This window comes from Amblyomma mixtum, chromosome 7 (genome assembly GCF_055824585.1).
Source record: "Amblyomma mixtum isolate Tamu chromosome 7, ASM5582458v1, whole genome shotgun sequence".
Classification (NCBI taxonomy): domain Eukaryota; kingdom Metazoa; phylum Arthropoda; class Arachnida; order Ixodida; family Ixodidae; genus Amblyomma; species Amblyomma mixtum.
This window is the reverse complement of record NC_143018.1, coordinates 774099-794557: the sequence shown is the minus strand read 5'-3', so window position 1 is coordinate 794557 and position 20459 is coordinate 774099. Positions and strand designations below refer to the sequence as shown.

General features: G+C 50.2%; 1 long non-coding RNA gene across 1 annotated transcript in view; it reads right to left on the bottom strand.

Moving 5' to 3' along the window:
* Positions 1-5486: 5486 nt before the first annotated feature.
* The window catches only part of LOC149334783 (uncharacterized), a 32701-nt gene continuing 17728 nt past the window's right edge, over positions 5487-20459 (bottom strand). Inside the window, exon 4 of the long non-coding RNA XR_016284452.1 lies at positions 5487-5530. This is a non-coding gene — a long non-coding RNA (uncharacterized LOC149334783). The remainder of the gene's footprint in view (positions 5531-20459) is intronic.

The following is a 20459-nucleotide window of genomic DNA, read 5'->3' as shown; positions in this document are numbered from 1 at the left end:
GGGTGACAGCAGCTGGCAAAGGACAAGGTTAACTGCAGATCAACTGGGGAAGCATTATCCTGCACTGATTTTGACGGCAGGTTCACAAGACAAACAAAATCAACTCGAGGAGCGGGGTGCACATCATGCGACTGAATGTCAATGGCCAGTGAAAATGGCACCAGCACTGTGGAATGCACATGCAGAAAACGAGACGCATTTTTTTGTCAACTTTGAGTAGCAATCTACTGCACTTTTAAAGAGCAAAGCTCTCAAGTATGGCAACACTGGCACTTTTTGTTTTACTGGGGTAAGGGTCGTCGTGAGGGTTGAAGTACATATTTCTTTTCGATCCACTGTGTTAATTGCGAGCTATGTTTACCTAATAGGGGCTGGGCATCTAACATCACCGTTATTTCTTTGCAGCAGTTAAAACAATACAGCATACATTTTATAACATGCTTAACGAATTTTTGGGAGCAGCATGCTTTTACCCTTCTACTATTTGTTGCTACTGAATCAGTTTGGCGTTGACAAAAGATCTGTAATAAGGAGTAATTACTCATTGACATCCACTCGAGCACAGCCAAATGGCTACAAAGGAAAGCTATACAGCTTTCACAGAAACTTCGTAGTTAAAGAAAGATTCGTCCTGGTCCGGTGTTCGAGCTCAGAACCACCACTTCACTGGAGCATTCGCTCTACCAATTTGTCCAACCTGGACGGCATGCTTATGGTAGGGCGAGAGCGAAGTGATCAATAACTCGAGTGGGAACTGTGTTGGTCCAATGTTTTAGGACCCCTAAACATTGGACAAACTCAGTTCCCGCTTCATGTTACCTCTAAAACATTGGACAAACTGAGTTCCCGCTTCATGTTACAATACTGAGTGACATTTTGGTCTATACACCAGAAATACCGGTAAAGCATCATGATAGAACACAATGTTTTTTAAAGGGATAAAGGAATATGTTCGCCCTTTCAGAGGGCACATATGCATAAGAGGCAACATGTGTGAAATAGTCACTGCACCTGAAGCAGTGTAAACTCCATTATGTTAACAGCAGCAGTCAAAAGCTTCATGAGCGACTATTTCATACAGATCATGCAATTACATTCATGTAATTCAGGATCAGATTCATGTGATTATACAGGGAGGTACTGCTGCTAAGTACACGTAGAGCTCTGCATGCATTTCTAAACCCGGCTGTGAGCCTATGTCTACGAAATTTTTCTAAATAGGCAGGTAAGGTATGCATCACTGGAAAACAATACCTACCACAAACAGCTGAGGAGAGATAGCACAGCCAAAAGCTGGAAGCACGAATGGCCCAGTAGATACTGGCAGCTGGCAACTGCAAATAAATATGTCAGAGCAACTGTTGTCAGTGGCCGTAACAATGTCATGAATGACAAGAGAAGAAATTGTCTACTGCTTCATAAATTAGAATAAGGTATTCACATAGGAACACAAAAAGCAATGAGATGGCCCATGACAAAACAAATGAACAGATTGTATGTGATGCACCGATATACATTTTTTCAGTAGATTTACATGACTGTCACAACCGCATAGAAAGATGAGCAGGCTGGAATACCACTATTTTTATGCATGATGAAAAGAGCGTAACTATTCGAATATAGCATGCACAGGATTTAATTATTACTACTAGGGTGCTTTGGAGCAGCACCGAAGGTATTTTTAAATTGAACGTAGCGACCAGTAGACCCGTCTGCTTTGCACAAATGATGAGAGGATGGAAAAGGCATACATTCATTAGCAAGAAGCACGATATCTCACTTCACAGCATGAAACGAAAATTGGTATTGCATTTAACAAATCTGCACAGAAATAAAAACTGCCTAGTGGCAATGCAAGTAAGAGCAAGGGAAAAAAATACCGAAGAAAACTGGTGAGTGTGGTGCAAGGAGGTCTGTGGGTAGGGTCTCGTGCTTGGGAATAGTTCCGAGCGCGGAGAATCGCCGGCAGCACAGCTGGTGGCAGTCAACCAAGAATAAATAAGAGAAAGTGAAAATCAATAACAAACCATCACCGATATAGCGAACGACTTGAAAGCGGGCCGCACATACGAGGGATATAGCAAAAAGCTTGAAATCCTAAATAAGTGCGCAGTTGCATCCCAAACAGTTCTCAAAATCTGAAGGCGAGGAAGCATCGACACCTACACCTCAGGGCAGACGCAAGAACGATCTAACTTTGACATAATACTGTGTCAAATTCTGTTCCATGGGGAAGCACAGATAAAAATTTACAAATGACTAGGCAAGGGATATGCCCCAGCCTTTTACACGCGATCATTGTCCCCGAAAAAATTGTATGACAAATATTAAGGCGTAAGCACTAATCCGACGAGTACACACACTGAGCACTGTCTGTTGGCAGCTGGCCTAGCGCGAGTGCTCTGTCGCGCGGCACTGCCGCTCATCGTCATCTTCTAAGTAGCACAAATCAATCCGACGGTCACCAGCCGCGAGGCAACTCGACCGTTGTCAGTTCCCTTGTCTGTCCGCAGCTGGCCTAGCAAGAGCGCTCTCTAACGTGGCACTGCACGCTCATCATCCTCTCCTACGTAGCACAAATCTATGCTATTGGAATGTAGTAAACATTGTCTGTTGTTTTTCGCAGCGCTAGCAAGCGACCGCATAACTCTGTTGTGATAACTGGTGGCCGCGGCCGACAGCGCGCCTGAATACGTAGTGCGCGGGCCGCGGGCGAACGGACCGTCGTGTGAATCGGCCTTAACGCATTATAGCTGAGGCAACCGCACGCAGACTGCCTGCACTGCCATCCCTATATAGGCGCACACTAATAACGCGTGCGAATAGAGATCAGAAGTAAAGAAACGTACATGTACACGGGACTCACCGTTCAGACGGCTCATCAAGGCTTAGCAAAACCGCACATTCTTCTTCGTTGCCTCTCCAGATGACAAGAAGTCGTAGCGCTACCTTTCTTCACGGCTTTACCCGTTCAAAATCACCAGTGTTGACAGGGCGTAATTCTCGTCGTTGGTTTCCAAAACACACTTGTGTTCTTCATACACGTCCACCGCACGAGCACTCAAACAATGCTACGAAAACCCAAATAACACAAAACGTGACGACGGCTGCAGTTTTGCTTCGTTGAAAAAACCTACAAATGCGCTTTTTTTATTACTAATATTTGAATTGTGTTCGCAACAAAAACAAATTATATTTTTTCATTTTATTTCTTTATTAAATGCGAATACCAAAGCGCTTTTAGATACTTTTGCTGACATGTCGTTTGTAGAAGCTGCGATCCTGTGATCCCATCCCCGGGTGTCCTAGCAGACGACGGCGCAGACGACGCTGTTGACGGAATGCAATTTCGATTGACGGCAGCGAAAATCCCTTAAATGCGACAAAAAACGCAAAGAAACGCACCGTATCGCAAACTGGTCCATATCAAGGATATGTTCGACGCGAGCGGTAGGACAAAGAGCTGCTGCGATGCATTACTCAACGCGACACTGGCATGCTCGACGGAGATCTACATGAAACAGAGCTTAAATGTGACCCGTACAAGCGGATTACTGTGATATCAACTGCGTTACGGAACTACGACGATACTTGCTTCACACTTTAGCTTATATGCAACAGCGGCCCGCACTCGCCGCATCCTGTTCGAGTGTACTTTCACTAGCAAGAGCCCACATGCATGGAAGCCGACAGAAGCAACTGTCTTTTCGAGTTCAGATTGTTCCGAGAAATACGAGCAGCTTACTTTAGCACGTACTCGAATTCAAGTTCTCAGCCTGTGTGTCACGTACGGTGACGATGGCGTCGAGGACGAGCTTAAGAATCGCCTTAACGTGGCCGCAACGCAGCCGGTATCCCAAGCATTCGTGCGCTAATTGTTGTTCACCTGTACTGCGAACGTGCGCTCAGTCGCAGGCCAGCCGCTAGCTGCTCGATTTACCAGCCTTGCGAGTACAATTCGCAAGTTTCTGAGCCAATCTGTGAGCGAGCCGAGCTTTCAGCATTGACGCCAGCTGCTCGCGAGCGCGCCGCGCGACGAGCTTCGGCCTGCTCCCTGGCTGCCGTATTCGTAGCTAAGCCTAGGAGGTTTCACTTCGATGCCAGAGCTGAGAGCGCTTCGAAACTGGCTAGCGCTGAGGTGCTACTCTTTGCATTGTAAGTACGTTTTATTGTGAACTATGTCTCGTAGTGAAATAAAGATATGCTCGGGTCGACCCGAACGGCGATGATGGCGTCGAGGACGAGCTTAAGAATCGCCGCAACGCAGCCGATATTCCATGCATACATGTGTGCTACATTTGTTCACCTGTGCTGCAAACGTGGGCATAAAGGCTCGCTCAATCGCAGGCCAGTCGCTGCTCGATTTTCCAGCCTTGCGTGCGCGATTCGCAAGCTACGGAGCGAATCATTGAGCGAGCCGAGCTTTCGGCAACGACGCCGCCCGCGGTCGCGCCGGGCGACGAACTGTGCGCTGCTCGCTGGCTGCCCTTGTCGTCGCTAAACCTAGCCGATTTCACATAGATGCTGTAGCTGAATGCGCTTCGAAACTGGCCAGCACTTAGGTGCTACCCTCGGCACCGTTTTACTCTGAACCCCGCGTCATAGGTAAATAAATATATGCTCGGTTTCCGCGACCCCTTCAGGAGCGGAGCTATAGCAGAGGCCAGGCGAACTCCAGAGCAGCAGCAAAGCGGCTATGGGAGGAAATTTGTATGGCTGTTATCGCTTCTACCAACAACTCGACATTGGCTAATGATACTCTGTCCCAGAGCTTTGGTCGTGAACAAACAGTACCAGTGCATTTTTCTGACGCCGGCATCCAGGCTGGCAGGCCGGCCCCGAGAAGCTAGCGCGCCCTTACGAATGTATGGCCGTAAGGGCGGAGGAGTAAAACAAGCACTGAACTCCCTTGAAGTACGCAGGAGTGGAAATGCCATTTTACTCTTTTGTCAAGAGGAGTGAACAGGACCTTTCACTCTTTCTCGTTTGTAGAGAGAGTAGATTGAGACCTGCAGGAGTAGAGAGGCTCTTTTACTCTTAATGGAGGAGTAGCAGTTCTTAGAGTGTAGTCAAGGCGTTTTTCATGTGATTACGGGTGTTTTGTTTACAGCTTATCGGTACGTTAGTGCAGTTCCGCAATAACCTTGTAACATTATCATCAGCTTACCACGCTCCGATAGAAAACGCGTTTCCGTCTATCGCCCTCACTATATTTCAGCTTCGTTCTAATTATCCCTGAATATCGCATTCCATGCTTTAATTTTTTTGTTTGGTTTAGTATTCCTAGTTCTCACAAGGCGGAAAGTTGTACACTCCTAAAAATACAGTCTCTTACGGGGTTTCCGTGTCGTTGTTTGTACCACTTTTGTCGTAGTTGACACCACTTTCGTCTTAGTTGTCCCCACTTTGGTCATAGTTGGCACCACTTCCGTCTTGGGTGTCCCCCCTTCGGTCGCAGTTGGCACCACTTCCGTCTTAGGTGTCCCTTTCGTATTAGGTGCCGCCACTTCCGTCGTTGATGCTCCAGCCACTGAGATGGATAAAATGAGATCAAAAGTCTGTCTTATCAATGTATCCTGATAGGACAACCTTGAATTACATCTCAAACTCCCTGGAAAACATTAGAAAAACAAAACGCGCGACATTTCTATACCACAAGCCATAGGCGCGCATTCCTGCATCCCACATCGTCCTCGGCGTGGGCGCTGTTGACGTAACCGGTTATCCAAGTTGCAGAGGGAAACGCCACTTGGAAGGTGGCTAGCAGCGTAGCACGCCACCTGTGCCAGCGGTGGCAGGTGGCGTGTCATGACCTGCGCTCAAATCTCGCATTACCCACAATAGTAACCATCTGATTCTTTTTGGTCCTGTTGAAATGAATAAAAGACTGCACTAGTTTTATTAACAGCCAAATTACTTTGCAACACCCGGGTGCGGGAGTTTCCTAAGCAAAATAACTTCAGCAAAAATTAAGCTGTAGCTGTGCGCTAAGGAGGTACCAGTAGGGTTACTGACTACGGGACCTCCTTCGGTATAAATTTGTCCATCTTCCTTATTTCCTCCCCTATGCAGAGTAGCGAGTAAGCGAATATTCATGCCAGCTAAAATATGTTTTTCATTAAAGAGTTTTCTTTATCTATCTTGCCCACCTTATGTTTTTTTTTTACTGCAATAAACTGATTCTGATCCTGAAACTACAGAACAGCCAGACCACCACGTCTAAGAAGGAGCGCACAACTTCTGTCATTATCCCATAATAATGAAGCATTATTTACCATTAGAAAGACTTCCTCGGACGTGGTAGGCTATGCACAAGACTGAGCTCCTTATCTGGGATTTCTTAAAGAACCTGGGCAGAACATGTGTCTCTCAGACCGACTTGATAGAACGAGTCTAGGGAGACTCCAGCACTACCGGCAACAAGATATCATGTCAAAAGAAGAGGCTGTCAGCCTAGTGAGGCAGACTCCTCTCGCCATGCCCTTCACCCTCCTTTCATGGTGACCACGTTCCGGATGGTTACAATGGTACGCCTTCTTAGTCTCGCCATAACCTCCTCTGGAGTAACTACCCTCAGGTTGGTTCCTATGGCAACCACGTATCACGTATGCCTTGGCACTCTGTCAACATTCCCTCTTCTTTATTTGGTAATAATCCTCCGGTTGGAGACTTCACTCTTGCCACACTATCCTCATTCCACAGTAACCCCTTCCGGACGGTTATCGTGGTAACCGTACCCTGGTTATGCCTTCTTAGGCTCTCGCCATAAAGCCTCCTTCATGGTTACCTCCCTCGTTCTTCCAGGTTAACTACCCTCCCGGTGGTTCGTCGACAACGCCAACCGATTGAGCCTTCTTACGCTCTCGCTATACCCTCCTGCTTTCAGGGTAACCATCATCCCTTCAAGGATTGCTCCGCTCTCTCGATACCATTGTCCTTCCACGGTAATCACCTTCGAGATGGTTCCTAAGGCAATCTCCCATCGGTTACGCAGTTCTCCGATCACGTGATACCTTCTTCCTTTGCACGGTACAAGCACTCTTCGAGTGGTTTCCATTGAAACGCCCCCACTGGTTACGCCGCCGACAAACACACACAGCGACAGCTACTTCTACGCGAAACTCAGGAACGGGCACTTAACCACTGTCGCTGTAACAGCAGGGGTCCCAAAACTCTGCCTTGGGGAACATTGGAGAGAAGACGGTGGACTTTGGAATCATCGTCACTGACTGTAACAAAATCCTCACGAAGCGTAAAAAACAGAAGAATTAAAGCCATTACGGAATATTTGCGCCTAATCCAGTCAATTGCACATTTGCAAACGTAAGGCATTGAGGAAGCTTATCAACACATTAACAAATAAAAGCATTGAGAAAACTTATCAAACGCCTTCGCGAAAATCAGGAAAATATACTAGGCGGTCCAGCAACGACGTCGAATTCCATGAAGTTTGTGTATGAATATTACCTACTCTGTTTCGCATGAATAACCCTTCATAAATTGTGTAGAGAGGGAAGGAAAAAAGGAGCTACATTCAAGGAACCAGACAGCCTTTGGAAGCAGTACCTGCGGCAAAATTTTACTAAATGTCTGTTAATCGATTTCGGCGGCGCGGAAACACTGGTGTTTATCACTAGTTTCATGCCCAGGAAATAATTGACCTATCAGCTGGTAGTTTACAGCTGTGCAATGCCCACTAAAATATTTCACTTAAGACAAAAGAAGGACATATTTTAATACTTTTATGAATTTTCACATTAATGCAATAAACGACAGTGGTAGAGGATGTCCCAAGGTTGTAAGTAATTTCACCCATGAATTGAGATTGATTAGAATAGGACACATAAAAAGGTAGTTCTAATGAGCCAATTGAGGCAAATCCGCCGTTTCAACACTTGAAAAAAACCTTAAAATACGTTTGTCGCATTACACTCAACTCTGAATTCGTCTTGTTGATCACGTGAATTCGTTAATACTTTCCTAGCCATTTCAGACAGGTAATGCTGTTCTAAAATTTTCTCAACATTTCCGCATCATACCTGCTAGTGATTTTTTCAGATCATTTAATTTGTATCCTTTGACAGCGGAATTGTGTGCGCCGCTGAGCAACAACAGGACCAACGATGTTCAGTGTGTGACACTTCAGGTGATCGGTGTAGTCGGTTCTGGCGGTTAGAAAACCGTTTTAGATGCACGTTATGCAATGGCGCTCCTTTGTGAAAAGTGGTTACAAAATGGTTATTTGCAGGCAGAGGTATCGGAAGAGATCAAAGGCCGATGGCCTGAGTCAGCAGAACAGCTTACAAAAACTCACGCCAGTGTCGTCGTCGTGCTGAGAACTTCTCCGTCCTCTAATGATACATAGCACTACCCCCTCACCAAAAGCACATTTTGGAGCGTACTAAACAAGCAAAGTACACCTAGAATAATGGGGCTTGAGACTAGAGACATGGACGATCTCAATGCAGGGTGTAGCGTGCGCGGACAGCGAACACAACGATGCGATGTCGTACGCCGTGGCAGTGACAGGATGTACACTTTGATAAGGGACGGTATAGTGCGCCAGGTTTTCAGAGAGGGCCACAGGGCCGGACGAGACACCACAAGGTAAGGGATGTCGGAGGGTAGGTATCATCGCGATGGCGACAGTTGTGAAGGCACTTTTGAGAATCTTGGGAAGCGGAGAACCTGTGTCGAGCTACACGATACGGGCGGCGGCGGCATCGGCGATGCCATCTCGAGCTTAACTACTCGTGGAGGCGACGGCGGGAAGAACACTGTTGAGAGGCAATAATGTGCCGCAGCTAAACTGAAAGTAATAAGGAGAGCAACGCGCTTTATCATAACAAGTGGAGTTGTAGGCGAATGCCAGCAAAACTGGGGGCTAATATCCCAGTGACAGAGATGGTTGCAGTCTACGTATAAATCATTTTACTCTCGTTATGACGTTCGGTCAGGCCTTTCGCCTTTCGGTGGTAGACCGCGACTAATTTATGACGGATAGAACTGGTGCTAAGTATTTCGGCGACCTTTTCGGAGAAGAAGCGGCGCCCGCTATCTAAGGTTGAGCAGAACGAAGCCAGCGACATTAGTTGTGCAGCTGGTTGGAATCGCTTGCGAGATAGCTTAGCGTGTCGTGCAGTCTGTTGCGGAGACGATCCATTTGTTGCCCATGGTAGACACCGGTAAAGGGCCTAGCAGGCCGGCACTTACACCAGAAAAACGGGTCTCTCGAAACGCCAATCAGCTTTGAGTCGACGCGAGGAAGAACACAAGGCATCTTCTAGCGCTGGCAGAGCTCGCACGCGGCAACACAGCGCCGGACACAGCGGCAGAGACCTCGCCAAAACAAGCGGCGACGCACGAAGTCGTACGTCCCGGATAGTTCAAGATGACCTGCCGTGGAAGCATCACGGAGCTAGTTGGGTTTCCTCTTCAGGTGGAGATGTGAGGAAACACTTGATGATGATGAATAGAAGGTTCGGACTCGCGAACAATCACGTTACTCGATGGCGGGACAAGAAGGTTAACTATATATTAACACATGAATAAATGTGAAGAAACAAGCAAGGAGGAAAGTATTTACAACATGACCGAACCGTTGATTACACGAAATCAGCTCCACTTAACCCAGAGCGTTCCGTTTTAAGCCTTCTGTCTCCGCCCTTGGCGGGGATAGCAACAAATAATAAAACAGGTGACACTTCTGACCAATCAATGCCCAAGGAAATGGACAATAAAGATTCCGTCAGCCAATCAAAAACTGGGGTAAGGACACCAGCCAATCAAGCACTTGGGAAAGGAGAGGTTCCGAGCATCGGACGCTCACAGGACCATCGGCGCCGCAACGCGCACCGATCGTCCACCGTAGACCCGTATCCTCACCGTGATCCGCAGGGACGCGAGAAGATTAAAAAATTACCGACGATTACATTACTTCCTAATGCGAAATTTGAGCGCAGCAAATAAGCTGTTTCACCTTTTCGATAGATTGAGGCAAAGAAATCGAGCAACACATGTATGCGCTATCACAGAATTTTTTTTTTTAGCAGACGGAGGACTTCCATCGGTCGTCTCGCTCACGGCTCAGAAAGAACTGGCAGATAATTTCGCAGTGGCGAACGGCAGCGGCAATTTCGGCTCGGGCGGTGCACACATACAGATCCGCCGCCACCGATCTGGCTCTCTGATTGCCACCGCACAGGGCGAACGGCAGCGGCAATTTCGGCTCGGGCGGTGCACATATACAGATCCGCCGCCACCGATCTGGCTCTCTGATTGCCACCGCACAGGGGTTGCATTGGAGGAGGAGCGAAGAAAGGAATTAAGTTCGAGCCGGCGCTTTGACAACCGGAGACTCGCAGGAAGAGGGGGGAGGGGGGCGGCGTGTACACCCAGCGGCAAACGATGGGGGCAGAAGCGCGCGCAGCAAGCGGACAACACGATAAAGGGAGGAGGGAAGAGATAGCAGCGACTGACTGATGCCGCTGACGCCGATAGTGAGTCAACCCCAGCTGCGGATGAAAGGGGGGCGGAGCTGGTTACGAGGCCGACGCCGACGACAACGCCGACGCCGACGCGAAACCCAGGAACGGACGCCAAAGAGCTGCGCTCTAAAAAAAACATGCACTGGCCACAAACACGACGACTGCAGGCATCCAAGCAGTGCACTGTAGAACGCTGCGCGCTAGAAAGTATCTGTGGTGGGGAGGCAAACCGGAGACAGAACGAGCGTTCCGGCGACGGCGCCGCCAGCAACAACAGACCAGCCACCGACATGCGTCGCCTCGTGCGTCCGCGGTGCGCCCGGCGCGCGTCCGCGGGTCCATGAATGCGGTAACTCTTCGACCGGGGACAGGTGCACAGGTCAAAGTCTCGCTCCGCGCACTGTGCTGGAGGCTGGATGGCGCCGCAGAAAGTTCTGCGAACTTAACATAACTATTCAAGGACTCTTGAACGCAGCCGTTGGGGGACCACCAGCAAGAGATCAGTGCCTTCAGGCTGCATATTGCCGTGGTATATGGTGTTTTCGTGGAGCTCGAATGTGGCGAAGGAAGCATCAGTGTGGTTGGCAGTGAGGCGGTCAGTGACCGAGTATAACGAAGTTTATGAACACAGCTCTTGATCAATCTTGCGGGAGCCCCATATGGACAAAACTCAAGCGTTAGCCTTTCCTTTGCTGGAAGGGAGTGGATCGACAATGACTAGCGAAGCCATCTGCATCTTGGTGCAAGCGCCCGAGCTGGCCAGTTGGCTAAGGTTTATGGGGTTTCACGTTTGAATGCGACTCAGGCTATGAGGGACGCCACAGCGTAAGGGTCCGGATAATTTCGGCCAGCTGGGCTTGTTTACCGTGCACCGATATCGCACAGCACACAGACCTCTAGAATTTCGCCTGTAGTCTTGTATCAGTAGCGTCTTTGAGCGAAGATGGCCAGCACAACACGCGATGACCCGTTACAACCGGCAAGGAGGGGGGGGGGGGGACAAATAAGCACAAAATAACATAGTTGCCAAAACTAGAATGATGCATTTCCGCTAAATGATAAAGTACTTACGATCAGGCATGAAAAGGAGGCGGCCGCCGTACGTAATCACGCGATTCTGGTCGCGTTGGCGAAGGGCAACTATAGCACCGATACAATGGCCACTCACGTGGGTCCGAAAATCCGAGAGGGCTAAAGGATTTAAATTCGCTAAAACATGCGTAGTGGGGGGGGGGACATATAAGTGGGCTGAAGGAGTGAGCTATGTCCGCCCCCCAAGAAGGATGTCCTTCTTGAGGAGCGTGGTAAGAGGGCGAGTAATTGCCGCAAAGTTCTGGATGAACGTATGCAAATACGAGTATAATCAGGAAGCTGCGCAAGTCACCACGAGAAGGCGGTGTAGGAAAGGAACTCATGGCGCGGACTCTATCGGCTTCTCGCTGGACACCGGCAAAACCGACCATGTGACCGAAGACCTTGAGCTAACGGCGTGGTGGTGCTGGTGGAAAACGGTTATTTGCTCTATTTTACAATAGTTTTTTTTTTGCGGCTTCAGATGGAGTCTTCCATCTTATCATCAGGGTCGGTTCCCCTAGTCCAGGGCTCCGCTGAGGGTAGCTGCCCTGCGTGCACGCCTTACTAGTCCTTGTTCGACTTTCAGGATGTCGCTGGGTAGCACCCTCTCCCACTGTTCCTCACTCGGGTTTTGAATTATGGGTAGCTTGTCAATTTTCTGGCATGCCCATGTGGTATGGTATAATGCTGGTTTGTCTCCACACCACGGGCACTCGCTCTTGTACTGTGTGGGGTAGATTTTACTTAGGATGTTTAGGCACGGGAATGTTCCCGTTTGTAACTGTCGCCATGCTACCGCGTCTCCTCTATTGAGTTGTTTGTGTGGGGGCGGGTATTTTCGTGTGATCCCTTTGTAGTAGTTAAGAATATCTGTATAGCTTTGGGCTACCGGCTCGGGTTCCTCAGCGGGGTCGGGAATGTTGGATGCTCGGTGTGTTGCGTACCCTCGAGCTGTCCTATCCGCCTCCTGATTTCCCGTAATGTCGATATGCCCCGACACCCAAACTATCGTGTGTTTGGCCTGGTAGTTTTCGGTTTTGCCACTTGAGCGGTTTTGCCACTTGAGTGGCTGATTCTGCCGTTTAGGTAGTTGCGGCATGCAGCTTGTGAGTGGGTCGCCGAAGGTACAATTCTTCGAGTTAAACTGAAGAGGAGCACAAGTTAAGAGGGCAAAGATGGTAGAAAGGCGGCGCAGATAGGTTCGGAATGTGGACGAAAAACAATGACATCATCCAAGCAACAGACGCACGTCATTCATTAGCCGCGCAGGAGCAAGTGCATGATGTGTTCGAAGTTCTCCAGGCCGTTGCAGAGACCGAAAGGCGTGACTAAATTGATACATTCCGCCCTGGAAAAAACGGTGATTTTCTGCCGTCCCGTTAGTCAAGAGGTGGCGTCCTGAAAAGAGATCTATGGAAGGAAAGTAGCTGACACTGTGCAAGCAGTTGATAGCGTCGCCAGTTCGGCAAATGGGTAGACGACTTTATTTGTGATGGTGTTCAGGAGGCGGTAATGAACGCAGAACATCCAGATCTGATCTTTATTTTGACAAGCAATGCAAGGACTACTTGAAGGCTCGACAATGTTTCTGGCAAACACCTTGTTTACCTCTGCCTGGATGCCACGGCGCTCAGAGAAAGAGAGGCCGTCTGTGGGTAGGATGGGCATCGTGGGTATAAATTCGTTGAACGACAACTGAGGTTTTATCCAAGAAACGGTCATCAAAGCCGAAAATGTTCCTTTATAAGGACCGGAGGTTGAGAAGGGCCGTGGAGTCCACATACCTCAGAGCGTCCACAAACCTGCTGGAAATAGGAACCGTACGCGAGCGCGGTTATGCGTAGGCGTTGGGGATGTCAGAAGGTAGTTAGAAACTAGGGCATAAACTGGGCTATCGGTCCGTGGGGACAGCCCAGCAAGTGAAATGCCACCGGGGAGAACTGCAGACGGGGTCAAGTTGAGGAGATGGTGTAGGTGCGGTTCTGGGGGATATACAGACCGGTGCTGAAAGACGACATTATGCACATAATCACAGCGGTGATAGGTTATGTGGCGTAGGTGCCTTCAAGGACTGGGGAAGAAGGCGAAAAAGGGATGCGGACGGCAGCTTCCGGTGGTAGATGAGCAAACTCGGTGAGTGGAAGGCAGGATTGGCTTGTGGAGTCTTTATAGCAGAGGTGCTGTTCCAATGGCAGGCCAGTGCAAGAGTCAGAAAGGGCAGCAGTTAAGCAGCCCTTTTTGCCCAACGAAGTGAAAGTGAACCCCAACAAACACATCCAGAGGGCACCTGGTTAGGTCGATGAAAGGAACTGCGATATGACGACCGGTAATGCCCATTTCTGCATTGCACATTCTTGTTACAGCCATAAGCAACGAGAATTGTGCCCGTGGCGGGTGGCGCTAAAACCTTCTTGAGGCGTCCGCGCAACGATGACATTATTACAGATACTTGGGCGCCAGTAACAGCGACGGTATGAACCGAGACACAATCCACAGGAACATTCACGACATTAATTTAGGTGGTAATAGTACAAAAAAAATTCAGTACGGGTGAATGATGCAGCGTCACCTTTGGAGGTGAATGACCTAGTTTCCTGATAGGTGACCGCTGCTGGATGGAGATAAGTTGCCGCTTTTCAAAGGAAAATGGGATCCGCGAACTTGCGTGAACGGAGAGCGGCTGCACACACGAGATGGCAAAGTGCGCTCGCCAAGAGGCGCATGTGTACGAGGTGAGTAACGACACCGGGTGTAGTGGCTGTGGCGGCCGCCGAAGGACTGGGAATGGGGTTGCGGGTACCAAAATCTCCGGTAATGAAGGGACATGTGCCCGAAACGTGAGCTTGTAATACAGATAGGCCGACCATGCGGCCAACGGCATTCAGTGTGATTGCGGTACCGGCACCGAGGAAAGAAGCTGGTACTGCAAATGAAAGCCGCGATCACGATCCATGGGGGGTCTGGGCTGGAGGAAATATAATCCGCGACGTGGCTAGCAGGCACGGCGATGTTCGCAACCTCCTGGCAGACGACAGCGTGGATAAGGGCCAGGATGTTGCTGGAAGTTGCAAAGTGGTGGTGGTGTGACATTTTTATTCGAACATCCTTTCTGTTAGGCGTTCAGTACATCCTGGGCCAAGGCGTGCAAAGTGGAGACAGCGGTGATCATTGCCCTCAGTTCACGACGCGCAATGCGGGTCAAGGTAGCCTGGTGGGAAGGCTGCCGCAGAATCGATAGGTCATCGCACGGGGAGCTGGCAACCGTTTTTGGCAGCCGATCGCAATGTTAGCAAATGCGCCCGTGTTTTCCCTGCTCGAAGCGCACGCGCACATCGAGAACAGACGAGAAAGTACAACAGTCTTTATAGAGCAGGTGCATAAAGGCGTCGTCGGCAATATCTTTAAGTGGCCAACTTTATCACGCTTCAACATATTTATCAACCTTCCTGCACATGGCAAGGACGCCTTGGTTAAAGTCAATGTAAGGCTGGAAGATTTTAATCCCGCGACGAGACACCCATCTTGGCGGCGGCTGGACCTCCGGTAGGTTTGCCGAACAGGCCGCGGAGTCTCTGGGTGTTGCCGTTCAAAGATTTCAAATCATCTTCGTGCGTTTCAAACCCCACCCGCGCGGTGTCGGTCAGAGAAAAGATCACATTGGCGAGCATCAGCGTCGCATCCCATGGGTTGTTTTTGTGAAGGGCTGTACACGGGAGGCCTATAGGCATTGCGCAAAACAACTCACTCTGCCAAATAATGTCACATGCATTGTGCCTGTCTTCAAAATTACCGCCCTGCACACGTGTGCGAAGGTCATTGTGTGGAAAGCGGGCGAAAAAGAGGACAGACGTGCAAAGCAGCCAGAGGGTTAAATATGACAGGCCGTGCGGGGAGCCCAAACCAACCACAGACTTCCCTGCGGCGTGTTGTGCGGGGCCCCCTCTCCTCCCCTGGAGCGCAGACAAGCCTGTTTGTGCGCTTGTGAGCGCGCGCGTGCGCGCCAGCAGGCGGCCTTACTAGCAGCGGACACGACAGACTGCGTAACGGCTCGAGGTGGCGCGGCAGCCGGCGGCTGGCGGTTGGCAGGCTCCCAGCAGAGGAGGCGGGACACTGGCTTCGGGGAAGCGTTGCCCTCTGAGGGACACCTTATCCCCTTCGACGCATCCCAACAAGGCCATCGGCCGTCATGTCGTAACGGTCGCGGCTTCTTGAAAATTTCATGGGCACTCTAGGTCGGCTGCATGAGCAGCGACGGCGAAAAACCGTTGGGCGAGGACGACCTCGGCCCAGAGAAAAGAAATCGCCAGAGAGACACAGCGGCGGCAGAAAAGACAACAGAAACAAAACAAGCAGAGACGGGTGAAGTGAGCAGAGGCATGATCGCGCTAGTCTATAGTCGACGAAGCCGGAGCTCAGGGGACCATAGCCAACTCATCGCCAGCCGAGACGCCTAAGAAGCTGAGCTCTCGACCTGTCTTAGCAATGCCAGCCACGACGACTACAAGAACCGATCGTGTCAAGATCGAAGCCCCAAGTCAGCGGTCGCCGGACTGCTGGACCGTCACAATGCTGAGCACCACCCCGCCTGAGCAGCCAGGAGCAAGGCACCTGTTTGATGAACTAGACCGACTACTCACACAAGTCAGCGGTGAGCGGCACCCCCAGTTCCGACTTCACGCAGAGCGTCAATAAAAAAGGTTGGCCCGGAGGTGGTGTGTGTTGGCTCAGTTCTCGCTTCAGCAGGACCGGCAGACAGCAACAAATTAGGTTGCTTTGTGACTGACCCACGACAGATGGGAATGTCACACGTGCTGTTACTTCATAAAGTACGAACCTATCGTACGCATCAGTGTCTTTGGTCCCGCAAAATGTTCCTGGTTCGCCTGGGTGGGTGTGATGTGCACACCACACTGTCGAGGGATTTTTGGAACGCGGCGTGTCGGCAGTGATGCTTCGGACAGCGGAGCGCCGTGCCTGCCAGCCCCGCGTTGCGCGTGTGCGCGTGCCTATGGTGTACGCGAGGCAGGCACGAGGAGCGGAAGGCTGACGTGTCAGCACACCGAGGTGTTGAGGAACACAACGCAGTACAAGTTTGGTCATTCAAGCGTGGAAGTGGCAGCTGTCGGACTTTGCGTTCGAGCTGCCAGTGACTGTCTGTGCTGCCGCGTACTTCCCTTGAATCAACGACGCACGCCTACTGCGATCGCCACTTTGCTGCCAAGGCTTCCTTCGATAGGTTGCACAAGCCTACGTTGTTTTAGAACGCCGTCGACAGGACCTGGCTACGGTTTTCCTGCTGCAGCTGCCCAGTTCTTGGGGGCGGCTGACAGGAGTTCGTCAGCGTCTCCTGTCTCCATCTCCGTTCGTCACCTCCTGGTGCTCTACCACCGCTTCCCAGGACGCAACGCCAGCGACGCATCGCAAGTCGACAACGCGCGTCTCGCTGCCTGAAAGGCATTCCCGCTCCACCTGGGACGCTTTGTATCCGGTGAACTCTCTCCTTTTTATCCGTAGTGCTGTACGCGTTTCTAGTGTGTGTTTTCCTCGTGTTTTCGTTTCTTTTATTGGCTCTTTTCCTTTAAAGTATAAACAGGGTTTCGTTTTGTTCTGTTTGATTCGTTTGTTTTCTTCGTCGAACCTGCACGTGAAAGCGTTCCCACTCAGCAGTCAGGGACACGTCACCCCCATTCGCTACAGTGGAACAGGCCTATGTGGCGTTGGTGATGTGGATAGTGTGAATTTGGGAGACATGATGACGATGCCGAAGCGGCAACCAGAGCGAAGATTCAATATTCTTTGCAACGAAAAGCCGACTGGGACAGCCGTACAGCTCAAAGCACGCGGTACAGCGTCGCCATCGTCCTGAGCATTTCACAGTCTTCTATCCGTAAGCAAAGAGACAAGAGAGGCAACTCATGTGAACTTCCACAGTCGTTATTTGAATGTTCTGCTCCGTAGATCAGCGTTTCTGAGAGCAAGATTGAGCTTTGTCAGCTTCACCTTCGTGAATATGCCTTTCATTGGCGTTGGCCTCGGGTGCTTAAAGCTCCATCTATCATTCTTAAAATTGCCCGGGATTAAAAGGCGTCATCTTGGTGGCATAAAGACATGAGACTATAGCTGTGCCGTAGTAGGGTTTCAAGCGGCCAGACTGGACAATTTCTTGGCCACGGCGACGGGGATCTGATGAGGACATGAGGGGCTTCGACGAGGTGACTCCGTAGGTTTGCTCAAGGACGCGATAGGGAACCTGGTATGTGGTCACACGCCTGAGGTAGAGAAGGGCACCCAATGCCAAACTAAGCAGTCGGGACGATAAGAAGGCTGTAGACGGGCAGAAGTGGCAGGCTTCTTTTCAGACTGTGAGCTGGTCGTGAGCTGCAAATTTACGGGCGATTTGACGGAATTCTTCGGCATACGTTGCGGCTTGGGAGAGGATTGGAAATCCGGATGCATCAGGTCGATCAGAGAGCATGGTGCTCCTTATGTACGAAGCCCCATGGCTCTACAGCAGAAAATACCGTGGAAAAACGGCATATGCTTACGTCAAAGAGTTTTAAGTTGATGTTGCGTATGGTAAAAGTCCCAGTTTGAGTGACGGGTTGAAAATACTTTCCATTATGTTGCCGAGGGTCTCATTAAAGCGCTCTTTCATGCCGTACGTCTGTAGATAGTACGAAAGCGTTGTGTAGCGAACGATATGACGCTCTGCAGAAAGTCTTCCAAGGCATCGGAGAAGAAGACGCGACCCCAACCGCTAAGCAATTCTTGGGGAGCTCCTATTACGTAGAATTATATTCTGGACTATGAAACCAGCGACGTCAGCGACGACGTCGAGGCTGTTAACGTAGATATCCCGCAAAGCGCGTCAGATTATCGGTGGTGGCAATGGTGCAGCTGTTCTGTCCAGAAGTGCTGGGAAGTGAACCATAAAGAGCGACTCCAACGCTGTTGAATGGCAGGGCTAGAAAAAGTAATGGCTGCATAGCAGAAGGAGCGTGCGGTGGTTGGTTCGTTGGGCGCTGAATTTCGAGACAACAGCGGCCGTACGAACTGGCGGACGAAACTGTACATGCCTGCCAGTAGTACCCCGGCCGCACGCTGGTAAACATTTTCAGTAGGCCAGGACGGGCGCTTGTCACGTCGCCTGGATAACCGACCCCCAGTAGCACAAGGTGGTGGGCCCATGCGGGTCCGACATCGGCAATGAGGGCTGGTGGCTGCCCGCAATAAATCCACATGGGTCCCCCGTGGGTGCAGTGATGGCACAAAACGCTGGGGCTGCCCACTTCGTGCACGAATGGGACCCTCGTCGGCTAGGCATGGTCTTAAACAGACTCGGCAGCCCACCTTGGTGCCACCGCAGATACACGCGGGCCAGGATGCGGGCTCTATTTTGGTGAAGCGCGGGCAACCCCAAAACCGGCTGCCCGTACCCCACCGTGAGGGAGTCCCAGTGTTTTTGTGTGGGCAAAGAGCTAGTAATCCCGTCTTCAGCAAACATGGGTCCCACAGAGGGAATACACGGGCTAAACTATGGGCTTCACAGTGGCGAAGCGTTTCTGGCATGCAGTTTGGGCTGTCTTAGCAACACCGGCGAAGGTCCCGCGTGGGCTGCGTGCAGTTCGTGTGCATAAAAGATGGGGCTACATGACGGTGAAGTGCGGGCACACCCAAACGAGCAGCACCCTGACGGTGCCAATTGGGCTGTGTGTGGGCTAACTTCAGTATTCCCGCCTGTAGCCTACATGGGTCCTGCATAGAAAATATATGGGCTAGGCATGGCCAGAATTGCGATTCCAACATCTTCCCCACCTGTATCGTACATATCTGGTAGAAAAGACCTAAGCGTGAGCTGTGCAGTAGCAAAACATGCGGTGTGTGCGTTCAAACGGCGAGTATATATCCGCCAGCAGCCTTCGTAAATCCTGCGCAGATTACTCTGGGCATCACAGTGCAGAAACATCATGCGCCATTAACGAGTTGCCGGGCAACACCTATCGACAGTCCCACGTACATTAGTTGTACACGGGAAGAGTTGACAATCTCGCATTTAGTCCGCCTGCCTACCATACATCAGAGGTAAAAGGGTTAAGCGCGCCCAAATAGAGAGACCTTGCATGTTTCACTCAGACGAAGAGCTGCTCTTTGAACGTCTTAATAACAAAAGAACCCGCTTCTGAGATTTGTTGGTGCTTGTTTTGCGTTTATCGCATTGCATTTTTTTCTGGTGTGCTTCGGTCGCCGCGGAGAAAGCTGCGAGCATAAGGTTTCTTGCTTGTTTCAATGCACTTCAATTACACCAGCACTGAAAGCGCTTTCGTCGTCTCCATGCAACATGTGGCGCATGGAATTCACGACTAGTTGATGAACATAGCGAGCCTCCGGCGACTGCGCCAGAGGCTGCAAAAGGTTTGTTACTGTCGCGTTCATTGCAGCAGCTTTCTGAATGTCCGCTAGCAGCAGTCTGTAGCCACAAATCGATCAAGACACAAAATTCTTGGTTATTGCGCAGGCATTCTTTGCGCTCCTTCTTCGTCAAGTGATCGCACATTGATAACGCAACTTGGCCAAGTGCCATCGCGAGCGGCCCCACCCTTCACCCTATCAGGAAGAGATACTAATCACAAATCGCCCAGAACATTTCTAACGACGAACAAGAAAAAGTTAACTCAACGGAGCCGGCAGCTTGGGGTGTTCCCTAAAGGGCGAAAATTCGGGCTAGAGAAAAGGTACAGTGCTAGAGAGAACAAAATAAAAACAAAAACTCCTGTAGAAACGTCACACGAGTAACCTGTCTTTGCGCACACTTTTTTTTTCAAGTTTTTTTCTTCCTCTCAACACGATCAGGACGATCATTTTGAATGTAATCACTGAAATGACCAATGCGGTCGTTCT